General features: G+C 44.0%; 1 protein-coding gene across 6 annotated transcripts in view; it reads left to right on the top strand.

The window, feature by feature from the left end:
• The window catches only part of NTF3 (neurotrophin 3), a 68,200-nt gene that overhangs the window by 46,772 nt on the left and 7,607 nt on the right, over positions 1 to 13,821 (top strand). For 2 of the 6 annotated variants that reach the window (XM_035137926.3, XM_088669986.1), the window contains exon 2: positions 12,997 to 13,054. The exons of 2 other annotated variants lie outside the window; for them this stretch is intronic. The gene's annotated coding sequence lies outside the window, so the exon portion shown is untranslated. Of the gene's footprint in view, positions 1 to 12,996; positions 13,055 to 13,407; positions 13,532 to 13,821 lie in introns of those variants that run through there. 2 more of the 6 variants (XM_060275138.2, XM_088669987.1) reach the window with 2 other exon arrangements.

Genomic DNA, 13,821 nt, shown 5'->3' with positions numbered 1-13,821 from the left:
ATCTTCATAAAGTCTGCAGATGGCACAAACTTTTGCAGATGGCATAAAGCTTGGAGGACTGATTTGGCACCTCGGAAGAACAGAAATATATTTTCAAAATGAAGTTAACAGGATGGAAAACTTGGATTAAGGACAAAATGAAATTCAGCAGAGACAAATGCAAATTTCTGCATGTATAACATTAGGAGAACCCTCTCGGCAAGTAAGAGCAGCTAGACAGTGGAACCAGTTCCCTTACTGGTGCTGTACTGGCGGTCTTCAAGCAGAGGCTGGGCAACCATCTGTTGGACACGCCTTAGGTCTGGATTTTCTGTATTGATCATAGATAGCTTCTAATGCATTCTTCGGTTCTGTGATTTTGTGACCAAAAAAATCCAACATTCTGTCTCCTTTGGTGGTCAACAATATAACTCTGGGAAGCCCATGAGCACAACATGGATTTCATGGCCTTTGTCTGTTGGTTGCTTCCAATAAGTTCCGTGTAGCTATCATAGCTATTACTTGTTCATTGAGCCACCCTCCGCGAGGGAAGGAAGGATAATTGTGGTTGATGAGGGTATGGCTGCTTGCACGCCATTCTTCCCTCATCCACAGGCCTCCGGTTGCTCTTCCACTGTGCCTCGTTGGATGAGGAGGCCAACCTGGTGTGCATTACCCTCACAGAGCTACAATTCTCAGTGGTTCAGCAATCTTCCCAAGCAACTCTATGAATTGAAGATCTCTGAGAGTTTCTTTTTTATTTTTTTAATTAAATTTTTTATTTAGTTCAACAACGATTTATACATCATAAAATTACATTTGAACAATCATACACTATTTACATTACGAATACCTACACATAAATGATATATATGTAAATAATATAACTGTATATGAAGTAGGAAATAAAGAATATATACACTTGATCTCTGAGAGTTTCTTAACAACTCTCAGCACCCTTGTTGTTGTTGTTTAGTCGTGTCCGACTCTTCGCGACCCCATGGACCAGAGCATGCCAGGCACTCCTGTCTTCCACTGCCTCCCGCAGTTTGGTCAGACTCATGTTGGTAGCTTCGAGAACACTGTCCAACCATCTCATCCTCTGTCGTCCCCTTCTCCTAGTGCCCTCCATCTTTCCCAACATCAGGGTCTTTTCCAGGGAGTCTTCTCTTCTCATGAGGTGGCCAAAGTATTGGAGCCTCAGCTTCAGGATCTACAGTTCCCAGGATTCTTTGGGGAAGCCATGACTGTGGTGTGTGATACTTTTAAAAATGTATACAGTGGTACCTCGGTTTATGAACGCAATTGGTTCCGGAAGTCTGTTCATAAACTGAAGCGTTCATAAACTGAAGCGAACTTCCCCATTGAAAGTAATGGAAAATGGGTTAATCTGTTCCAGACGGTCCGCGGAGTACTTAAACTGAAGCGTTCATAAACTGGAGCAAACTTTCCCATTGAAAGTAATGGAAAGTACCTGAAGCGTACTTAACCCGAAGCATGGGTGTAATTGGTTCCGGAAGTCTATTCATAAACTGAAGCGTTCATAAACTGAAGCGAACTTTTCCATTGAAAGTAATGGAAAGTGAATTAATCCGTTCCAGATGGGTCCGTGGCGTTCGTAAACCGTAAACCGACGTGTTCATAAACCGAGGTTCCACTGCAATTCAGAAGGGGCCTCTCACAGATTCCTCAAATTGGTTTCGTTTGTCCACGAATCAAGGCTTTTAGGGTTATGGCACCAGTAATTTGGAACACTGGAAATTAAACAAGCACTTAAAATCCTAAAAATTGCATTGCAAGAAGCAATCTGATTCAGTGTTGGTCATTTATTCTGTATTTTATCAGTGTATGGTTTAATGATTTTATTGTTCACTGCCTTGATTTTTTTTTAATGATTCGACAGTTTATATAAAAAATGTTACAAGTCAAAATCATTCCCCCCCCCATTATGGTCAATGACCAGCATTTATTCTTATAAGTAATTTGTCTGATCTTCTTCTAGTAATTTAAACCAGTGGCCATCACCGTATGTTGTAGCACTGAATTACAAGACTTAACTATGTATTGCATGAGGCAATACTTTATTTTGTCTCTCCTGAACCCATTGCCAGTATGTTTAATTTGGTGACCCCGAGTTCAAGTGTTTTTAGGAGAGGTAGTAAAAAAATTCTTTATACACTCTCCTTGAGACATTAATAATTTTATAAGCATATCCTGTTCCCACCGAAGATGACACCTTAGTCTCCTTGCCTCCGTCCCAAATTGAAAAGCCTGGAGCTGTGTTTCCTAGTAGGAAACAAGACACATTCCTGAATCTGGCATTGTGTTTCAAATCCAACATTTTCTGCCTGAAACGTAATGTGCACTGACATCCATGATTGATGGACAACAGAGCCGCGCATGGCCTTGATTGGATCTTGATTCTGAATGAGACTTTGTGCTATCATTAGCCAGAACTCTTGAAACTGTGTATGAAGAGCAATAAAATCGGCTGAACTAGGTGGCCAGCCACGGAGAGAGAGGAAGAAGGGCTTACTTAGCAGCGGGTGAATGGAAAGTCCCAAGGAAATTTGAATGGGCTTGCCGTGTTGAGAAGTCCTCTCTCCCCTGTGACAAGGTGTCTGTCCGGCAGCTCTGTGCGTTTCCGCTTACATAAGCAGATTGGGTCTTAAAGCGCAGTCTGAGCTCAGACCTCTTCAGGTTTCAGGAATATGGTTGCAGGTTCAAAATCTGAATCCCCCAGAACCAAATGAAAAAATGCGCAGTCTTGAAGCTTGGCTAGGAGCCAAATGTGGAAAGGGTGAATTATCCAGTTACCGAACCCTCACAGGAGCAGCTGTTCCTCTCGGGAGCTTTCGACTCAACATGGTGGGAATGTTTTGAATGCACAAACGTATAAAATAATCTGGCAAAATTTCAATCACTTTTCAAAGGCAGAATAAAAACTTGAAGGAAAGCCACAGTGCTTTGGAAGCGTGTAGAAGATTTATAGGCCCCTGACAAGCAAACAAGTCGGGGGGTGGGGGTGGGGTGCCTTCTAAATTCCAGTTGCTGTTTCTCTGCGGAGCCTGCAGCTAGGAATGGAGGATGAATTTGGTTCAGTTTGCATTTAAAGGCAAACATACCCAACTCACACTCTTTCTGAAACAATATGCAAACCCTAACACAGCCAGCCCTCAAAATCCACACGTCTCCTAATTTTGCAGTGCAGTTTTCCAGCCAAGTAATGTGTGCAAATATGCATAGAGCAGGGGAAAGTTTGTATATGGGTGGAAATAAGAACAAAAATGCACCGAATTTGAAAAATTGCATACAAAATTGTGCATATTTAAAAATTGCACTAAAATCTTGCTGAATTTTCATGAGAACTTTTTGATACCAGTTTGTGATGACGATTATATATGGAGAACGCAACTTTGGAAAGACTGAAAAACGAGAAATCTTTTTTTAAAATAAATAAATAGCTGTTTATTTTTAATTAAAGGGATATAGATCTTTTTTAAAAGAAAAAAATATATACACATAAATAAGAAAGCAGATTTGAGAGATAATGCCCATCCCTAGTTGCAGTATGGTTGCAGCTGAAAGCTTTGTTCTTGCAATAGGGTGTTGAAATAGGTGGTTCAGCTGTGCTGCCAAATGAGGTTGTGTGCACCTTGCACTCTCGCAGAGCAGAATTGGAGTGTCTCCAAGAAATCTCAAGTTATATCTTCCCTCCCCCTGAAGCTGCTGCCACATGTGTTTGCCCCTGCTTCCCGAAGCCTGTGATCCAACGCGGCCACCTGCCAGGGATGTTTTAGCTGTGATTCCTGCATTGCAGGAAGTGGATTAGATGACTCTCTGGGTCCGTTCTATAAGATCTTCCTCAGCATTTTGATCAGGGGGATGGTACTGCATTCCCAGTACAGTGGTGCCTCGCTAGACGAATGCCCTGCAAGACGAATTTTTCGCTTGACGAAGAGTTTTTTTTCGAGTGGAGGTTGCCTCGCAAGACAAATTTGTTTTGTGAAAAATTTGTCTAGCAAATCGCAGTTTCCCATAGGGATGCATTGAAATTCAATTAATGCGTTCCTTTGGGCAAAAGAAAATTCAATGCATTCCTGTGGGATTCACTAGACGAATTTTTCACAAAACGAATTGACTCACAGAACGAATTAAATTCGTCTAGCGAGGCACCACTGTACTAAATTACTCATGGCTCCTGGTACCAGTGCCCACAACAACGATCATGTGGAGTCATCTGCCCCTTTGGGGGTTTCAAGCTTGCTGGGCTCACTGCTCTCTTTGATGTACATAGAGACACCGCCTCCAGTAGGCCCTTCCAATAGATTTTATCCATAGACAACTGTGTCCCACTGGTTCTCTCTGTTCCACCACATTCCCATTGTTCCCATTAGATGCCATCCCATAAGACCAAGCACTCTAGTTCACCTAGCATGGTTCAGAGCAGGCGTCCCCAAACTGCAGCCCTCCAGATGTTTTGGCCTACAACTCCCATGATCCCTAGCTAACAGGACCAGTGGTCAGGGAAGATGGGGATTGTAGACCAAAACATTTGGGGGGGCGGGGCTGAAGTTTGGGGATGCCTGGTATAAGCACTTGCCTGCAGCACTTACATTTTAACCTGCAGTGGTCTCTCAGTTGCTCTCCTGCAACCTTTTACAGTGGTGCCACGCTAGACGAATTTAATTCGTTCTGTGAGTCAATTCGTTTTGTGAAAAATTCGTCTAGCGAATCCCATAGGAATGCATTGAATTTTTTTTGAATTTTTTTTTGCCCAAAGGAACGCATTAATTGAATTTCAATGCATTCCTATGGGAAACTGCGATTTGCTAGACGAATTTTTCACAAAACAAATTTGTCTTGCGAGCCAACCTCCACTCGAAAAAAAACCTCTTCATTAACCGAAAAATTCGTCTTACAGGGCATTCGTTCAGCGAGGCACCACTGTACTCGCAATGCCTAGTTCCTTACCTCCTGTAATTAAGTTTACACCAGCTTTATCACCTTCAGCCCCAGGGGAAGATTTGTTCTGACCCTTCTCAGCTCCTGTCGGATTTTACCACTCGATCACTGGAGAGCCAGCATGGCATAATGGTTAGAAGGAACACGGGTGGCGCTGTGGTCTATGTTATGGTAGAGGCCCGTAGAAGAAACTTCATACTCTGCTCTCAAAGTGCACAGGAGTTTGGCCTTTTGTTTTTCCCATACAAAGTAACAGTTCATTATAATAGCTGCAGAAAAGATGTAGGGTTTTCCGAGTGAGTCCCCATGGCAGCTGTAATGACTCTGTCCAGGATCTCCACAGTCTGATAATCGTACAAACATAATGAAGATGTTTCAGCTTGTAGGGAAGTCAAATCTGCCACCATTTTTCAAAGTTTTAACAACTCAGGCAATGTTAGATCTGTTGCTAGAAGGGGACAGATATATTCTGCTTAATGAAGAATGTGATGTTTAAGAAAATTAATCTCAAAATGGTGGCACATTGCTGGGTTGGAAAATCAATGAGCTAGCATAATTTCCACATTTTTAAAGAGCCTCATTTGTATTGTCTGTTCTTGTTATTAATTATATAGCATTTCACCAAACAAATATTATTTACCCCCCCTTTAAAAACAGTTGCAGTGAGGTGAAGTGTACTACTTAACCCTAGTGATAAACTAGGCACTAACCAATAGGTGCTAACAAAAACAACAACTATTATTATTATTAATATAATATAATAAAGTATAAATTAATAAATATCCTGCCTTTCATCCAAGGATCACAGGGTGGTTGTGTGTGTGGGTGTGTGGGTGTGTGGGTGTGTCTGTGTAAGTTTGGGGCTTATTTCCCCTTGGGGATGAATAGGGATGGAACTCATGGCTTTTCTTAACTGGTTACAGGTAGGTAGCCGTGTTGGTCTGAGTCGAAGCAAAATAAAAAAATTCCCTCAGTAGCACCTTAAAGACCAACTAAGTTTTTATTTTGGTATGAGCTTTCGTGTGCATGCACACTTCTTCAGATACCACTTCAGTATCTGAAGAAGTGTGCATGCACACGAAAGCTCATACCAAAATAAAAAATAATTGGTCTTTAAGGTGCTACTGAAGGAATTTTTTTTATTTTTCTTAACTGGGTTTGTGTTCCAAGTTTGTGTCACAGTTGCTTAGTCCATCATGACGCTAAACTTGTTACACTAGTATGGCCTCATTCCTTAGCCTGGAATGTCAACAGTCAACTCAATTCTGGTGTTGATTTTTTACAATTCCAGCCAAAAAGATCTCCCTGCAAATGTGAATTGTGTGCCTCCAGGGCACACAAAAAAACCCGACTCCCATCCTTGGATCCTGTTTTTGGGTGCAAGCACCATAAAACACAGCAAAACTGACTTCTGCGAGTAAACATATATAAGATGGGTGGTGCCTCTGTGATCCCTTGAGGCAGTTGATGTTCTGCCTTCTCCAGGGTTCCTATGATCTGGGATTTCTCCCAAGCTTTTGAATACCTCCTACCACTTTCTAAAAGGTATGGTGCTTTCTGGGGCTCAGTGCGCTCTTCAATGGTGGGCAAAGGTTCTTGCACAAAATTATTTCACCCGCTGCTGTTTCATGCTAGGATTGGTGGGGTGATATAATGTGTCCCAGAATTGACATTAGATCTCTAGCAGAAGAAAGTACTACGGTATTGAATTCAGTGACACTCATAGCTGCCAAGTTATCCCTTTTTTTAAGGGATTTTCCCTTATGCTGAATAGGCTTCCTCGCGAGAAAAGGGAAAACTTGGCAGCTATGGTGACACTTACTCTCAACTAAGCAGAGTTTGGATTGTTGCAGAGTTCCGTATTTTTCCATATATAAGACGGAAGTGAATGTTAAGATGGATGTTTTTTTATTGTGTAAAGGTCAAGGACCCCTTTAAGTCCAGTCACAGACAACTCTAGGGTTGCGGTGCTCATCTCGCCTTACAGGCCAAGGGAGCTGGCGTTTGTCCGCAGAAAGTTCTTCTGGGTCATGTGGCCAGCATGACTAAGCCTCTTCTGGTGAACCAGAGCAGCGCACGGAAACGCCGTTTACCTTCCCGCCAGAGCAGTACCTATTTATCTACTTGCACTTTGATGTGCTTTCGAACTGCTAGGTTGGCAGGAGCAGGGACCGAGCGATGGGAGCTCACCCCGTCGCAGGGATTCGAACCGCCGACCTTCTGATCGGCAAGCTCGAGAAGCTCAGTGGTTTAGACCACAACGCCACCTGCGTCCCCTTTAATTGTAAAGAAATGTAAAAAATTGGGAGTCGTCTTATACACGGATAGTGCATAGGGGGAACGGCCGATTGGTGGCAGCTGCGAGCAGGAGATTGTCAGTGGCGATTGAGCGGGCGATTGGTGGCTGCGGCAAGGCCTTCTGACGATTGGCTGCTGCTGCTGCGGCAATTCTGGCGGGCAGACGATTGGTGGCTTTGGCAAGGCGTGCGATTGGCAGTGGCGGTCAGGCAGGTGAGCGATTGGCGGCAATCCCCCCCCCCAAGAAAGCAGAACAACTCTGGGCAATCCCTCTCCCCCATTTCCTTAATTTGGTGTCCCCCCAAAATAGGGGTCGCCTTATACACGGGTTGTGTGTGTTATACACGGAAAAATACGGTAAGCAGCAACCCAAAGCCCACCCTAAAGCCAGAGGTGATGCTGTCAATGTCTTTGAAATACTTTTTCATTAAAAGTGAAGTTAATGGGAAGGCTGTGAATGGGATGTGGCAACCTATGTTGGATCCAGGAAAGGGGTGGCGGTGGTGGTTCTCGTGCCTTTAATAGCTAAACAGAAGACACTGAATACTCCTGCTAAGGATAGAGGTGTGACGCCTAGCTTCTATCTCTGAGTTTCCAACACTGGCTGCAACCTCTGTTGCTGCTATTTGTTCTTTAATTTATATTTATGCAATTTCTGCCTTCCCTTCAAGGCTTTTTTTTTTTAATTCATCCTCCGTTGATCTAATGTTTTGGATACTCAATAAAATTACCGCAAATGTTCTGGCACACTGGGGTACAGTCTTGTTCACCGATGTTTAATTAATTTAACGACATAGTTTTATTTGGGTTTTGAACAAATGTGCAATTAATTGTTACCGTTTTGAAGTTTATTGTGTTATAATCTTCCTTAGTTGGTCATGCAAACTACTGCTCAAAACAATGTTGTTTTTTTAGGGTGGGGCGGGAGGCGAGTTTATGTAACCATTCCAGGGGGGGCTGGAAAAGTTTGGGAACCACTGGATTAGAAACCACTGGATTAGACCGTGGAGACATTTGGATGGCACATAAAATCAATATGGCAAACTTTTTCATTTTTGTTTACAGCAATATATAAAATATATCTAAACTCCACATAAAAGTATGCCAAATTTAGCTTATTAAAACAGCTAAAACAACTTAAATCAGTGATGGCCAAACTCGGCCCTCCAGCTGTTTAGGGACTACAACTCCCATCATCCATAGCTAACAGGACCAGTGGTCAGGGATGATGGGAGTTGTAGTTCCAAAACAGCTGGAGGCCCAAGTTTGGCCATTACTGACTTAAATGGTTTTTATCATATTTAATAGAAATAAACTTGCTAAATCTAAATCAGTTCTCCTTATATGGTCAAGACCAGCACTTTGAATTCGGAACAGAAACTGTTTGGCGGCAAGTGCAGCCTCACGTCTAACATGTTGCAGTAATCTAACCTAGACGGCAGAAGTTAGGGACGCCGCTGGGCCACCCGCGGGAACTGATGGAAGGCACTCGGTGCCACCGAGGTCACCTGAGTCTCAAGAGCAGCCATGGATCCAGAAGGACCCAACAAGAAGTGTAACCCCATCAGGAGCAGGCAACCATCCAGCCATCCAGTCCAGAGAACTGCCCCCTAACAGTGCCTTGGTCTTATCTGGATTGAGCTTCAGTTTATTGACTCCATCCAGTCAATTACTGAGGCAAGACTCAATTACTCCAGCACTTCCGCTGCCTCACCTGCAAATATAAAGAGAAGTAGAGCTGTGTGCCATCAGCATACTGCTGACAATGTACTCCAGAATTATGGCTAACCCCACTCAGCGGTTTCATGTATATCAGGGGTCAGCAACCTAAGGCCCATGGGCCGGAAGCGGCCCACGGAGGTCGTTTGACCGGCCCATGAGCCGCTCCCGAACTGAGCTGCGCGCTCGTGCGCTGTGCTAAACCAGTGCTAAACAGGGACTCGCTTCCGCGGTGCCAAAAATCACGTAGGTGCTAAAAAATCGCAGGAATCTCCACGGGCCCAATCTGGCCCAGGCAAGATAAACCTTGCTGAACCCTGATGTAGATGTTGAACAGTATGGGGGATAAAATTGAACCCTGGGGAACCCCACATTGAAGGCTTCAGGGGCCCGGAGAGCACTCTTCAAGCATCACCCTTGGGAATGACCACCCAAGGAGAACGAGAACCACCACAAAGCGGTGCCACACACCCCTAACTTGGACAGCTGTTCCAGAAGGATACCATGGTTGATGGTATCAAAAGCTCCTGGGAGGTCAAGGAGAATTAAGAGGGACACATTTCTCCTGCTTCTCTCCTGGCAGAGGTCATCATACAGGGCAACCAAAGCAGTTTTGGTGCCAAAGCTGGGCCTAAACCCCAATTGAAATGGCTCTAGAAAACGTTGTATATGTGCAGGCTGCCTTTGGGATTTTGATAATTGCGTATTGCTGTTTTATCTTTTTGCTTTTTTGTATGCGCCCTTATTTTTCCCCAAATGGCAATTCACCTGCCAAGCATGATTTGTTTTTGTTTTTATAGTCAAGCAGTGTATAAATTTTATGAAAAATATAATTCATTGTGTTTCCGTTTGCCTTTTGGATCTTCCCCCACATCTTGGGACCTGAGTTTACAACTTGAATGCCATATTGACCTCCACTGGGTGCAGTTGCTTGGCTGAATTTGACTGATTTTTCCAGTGGATATTAACAGAGTTCTTGGGGGTCTCTAGCCAGTTACACACACACTTGGCTGAGTGTAGCTAGTCAAGTTGAACTACTCGGTTTGGTCAGGGCCGTCTTAAGCGCCCCTGGCGCCGTGGTGCGCCGGATCCCTCTGGCACCCCCCGCCCCGTTTCCCACCGCGGTGGGCGGGTGGCCGCAGCGCGCAGCATGGCTGCCACAGGCGTTGCTGCACGGCGGGTGGGTGGGCAGGCATAGCGTGGGTGCCGTGGGCGCAGCTGCGCGGCGGACTGGCCGGCCAGCGGGTGGCGCAGCTCGTGGCGCCCTCCTGGCCGGCCGGCTCCATGGTGCCCTGCGCCACCCAGCCTGGCCGTAGGGCCGGCCCTGGGTTTGGTCCATTCTGTTATGGTTTCTTTTCTTGAAGGAGGCAATTGTGTGTTTTTACTTTAAAAGTTATCCTTAGATCCCCTGAATCTGACTACTCTGGTCAGTTGCCAGCATACCTTTTATGGCCAAAGATTGTTGGTTGGTTTGTTAAATTTCTACCTTACCCTTCCTCTGAAAGGATGGTAGCGGTATGGCTCTGGGGCATTCAGGAGGGAAATGATTATATAGATCGTTATCAATCTGGCATCAGCTTAAGTTTTGGTTGGCAACTGCGTTGATTAACTGGTGGATCTATGCAGTGCTTTTTTCCTGAGGGGACACATGCCCCTAAACATTTTGGCCTCATTGAGGGGCAGTATTTCAATATGAGTAGGAAAATGAGAGTACAGTCATACCTCGGTTTAAGTATGCTTCGGTTTGAGTACTTTCAGTTTAAGTACTCCGCGGACCCGTCTGGAACAGATTAATCCACTTTCCATTACTTTCAATGGGAAAGTTTGCTTCAGGTTAAGTAAAGACTTCCGGAACCAATTGTGTACTTAAACCGAGGTACCACTGTACAGTCATACCTCGGTTTAAGTACGCTTCGGTTTGAGTACTTTCAGTTTAAGTACTCCGCGGACCCGTCTGGAACGGATTAATCCGCTTTGCATTACTTTCAATGGGAAAGTTCGCTTCAGGTTAAGTACGGACTTCCGGAACCAATTACACTCATACTTCGGGTTAAGTACGCTTCAGGTTGAGTACTCCGCGGACTCCGTCTGGAACGGATTAATCTACTTTCCATTACTTTCAATGGGAAAGTTTGCTTCAGGGCCTATCCAAACAGGCTGATTTTCTTGGATCTCTGTTGCTACCTTTGTGACCTTCTGAGGCATTGCACTGTGCAGTCCCCTTGTTAGGCAGATCCCAGAAAGTTATGTTAATGCATTTATGCTTTGCACTGCTTTGTGGATTTTGTCTAGTGGCTCCTCAAGATCTGATATTGTCCACCACATTCTTCAATATCTAGGAGCAGTGTATTTGGAGATCTGGAGTGATCTTGCCACCAGTTGGGTGGCAAAAAGCTGCCTATAAATAAAATGGCACCAATAAGTTGATTACACCCAGCTCTACTTTTTCCTACCAGCCCTGGGTGAGGAAGTAGTAATTGAGAACAGATGTCTGGTGGCAGTGATAGACTACAGGAAGAGTAATAAAATGAAACCCATACGCTGAGATCTTCAGAAGAATACCTGCTCCAAGTAAAAACCCTATATAATTTTGGGAGTGGCATGAAGGTGCAATGGGATCTGCTCTTCAGAATGCACTCCCTAGGGAAGCTTGCCATGCTGGTTCTCTTCTTATCCTCTAGAAACTTTTTGTTTGAAGTAGGTATTTGGGAAGGGAGGCAGATGTTGCTTTGCTGAGTGAGTGATGTACAACCAGAAGTCATATTTGGAGCAGCCCCATTGAAATTTGCTGAGAGTGATTAAATATTGCCCTCTGTTTCTTCTGTAGTGCTTTGTTTCTTTCATTTATAAAAGTATTTATATGCCACCAGATCATAAAATATCAGTGTGGTATGCAACAATAAAACATAAAACTGCATTTAAAATAGTACAACATAATCGGAAAAATGACTTGCTAATTAAGAAAGTTTTAAGCAGTTGCAGGCAGAATAAAAAAAATAAAAATTTGAGAGACGCCTCGATGTGAAAATCAAGAATGCCTGCCAAATTTCTGCTGGAAAAGTATCCCATAGCAAGGGAGCAACAGAATTAAATACCTGGTATCTACTTGAGGCCAATTTAGCTTCTGTGATATGAGGGGATCTGGATGCTCTCAGGGACCGAGCTGTGATGGAAGTGTTCAATTGGTCTTTAAGATATGTGGGACCCAAGTTCTTCAGGGCTTTATATACCAATCTGAGCCAATAGCATATGGGATCCGGTGCATATATTCTAGCAGAGATGTCTCATACTGTTGGTTGTCTGCCTCCACCAGCAGTCAGTAGCTTGCTGAGACCCTTAATGCCAGAACTATTTTATCATTTCCTGGGCAAATTCATGCAGTCTCATTTCCAAGAATCTTGGTCCCTACCATAGCTGCCAAGTACCCCGTTTTCTCCGGGAAACCCCCGTATTTTCTTACCATTTCCCACAGGTGTCCCGAATGGCAAAATACCTTGTATTGCCCCAGATTACAGAGCTCCTGCTAGCGGCCAGGTTCTTCTGGTGCCACGCCGGCACTGGAAGTTGCTTCTACGCACTTCCGGACATACGTAGAAGCGACTTCTGGTGCTGCGGACATTTTGGAAATGGGCAGAGCGGCACCAGAAGTCGCTTCTATGCACTTCCAGAAGTGTGTAAAAGCGACTTCCAGTGCCGCGGCGCTGCTGATCCCGGATTTTTCAATCCGGAACTTGGCACCTATGGTCCCTACTCAGACTAAGACAGACAGTTTCATAACTTCATCCCACCCTATCGCTGTTATGATTTGATCTCTCAAATGGCCAGTGATTTTCCGTAAATTAGTATTCAATGTTAACTGCAAAGTCATACAGTGTTAGAAGTACTTCGAATTATTTTGAATGAAATCGAATTATTTTGAATGAAATCTACGCCATTACATATATCAGGGTTGATATTGTTGCTATGCCGTGCCATTTGTGCCGTTTTCCTAGTGTGAGACTCAATTCCTATTCACTAGCTAAGTTTTTCTTCCAGCCAGGTGCAGGTTAACAAGAGCCTTGCCATTGTGAACACCTCTGAATCTTGAGATAGGGTAAGAAATTCTGATGTTTGGATATGTCAAGGTTGTATTATTTTAATTCTTTAAAAATATTTATATGCTGACTTTGGGAAAACTCTTTCAAGAAGGCTTACCATAGAACACTGTTTTATTTTCTTGATTGCTCACTGTTTTTACACTCCATGATATGTCTGCATGGCTAGGAGAGTGCTGCTGTTTACAGGCTTCTCTGGCTTTCCACGGGCTTCCGCCTGGCCCCTGTGGGAAGAGGGTGCCCCTTAGTTCTCCAAAGGCATCAATAGGAGGACAAGGGAACCGTTATTAGAGCTAATTGTAGGGCAATGCACTGTGCAAAGACCTACACTCCGATCAGTGATTATAGTAATCTCCTTTCAGCACTAATCCGTCCGACGGTGGCAGGGATCCCCTCCGAAGTCTCTACGGAGGAGAACACGCTGCAAAAATGTTGATAGGCACCGACTGTTTGATATGGAAACAGATGTTCCTTAGGTAAACTGCCTCACATGGAGGGTCCCATTCAGCTGTTAGTGAATAGTCGTCGATAGGACTTTTCTCCCAAATATTCTCTCTTCTACATGAATGAGTCTGATCTTTTAAAAAGATTAAGGATCCCCAGTGAATTCCATAACAATGGGTTGTTTGTAGCACTTTTGTCCTTCTTCAGCCTGTTGTCCATTAATTTCATTGGCCCTTTTTACAAATCATCTCAAACCGTAGTTAAACTTTGGCATTTCACTAGTATTTAGCAAAAAAAAGCAGTTGTGTGCCATGGCTCACAG

This window comes from Zootoca vivipara, chromosome 5, assembly GCF_965207765.1.
Source record: "Zootoca vivipara chromosome 5, rZooViv2.hap1.1, whole genome shotgun sequence".
Lineage (NCBI taxonomy): Eukaryota > Metazoa > Chordata > Lepidosauria > Squamata > Lacertidae > Zootoca > Zootoca vivipara.
The sequence above is the reverse complement of the archived record's forward strand: the minus strand, read 5'-3'. Positions and strand labels throughout refer to the sequence as shown.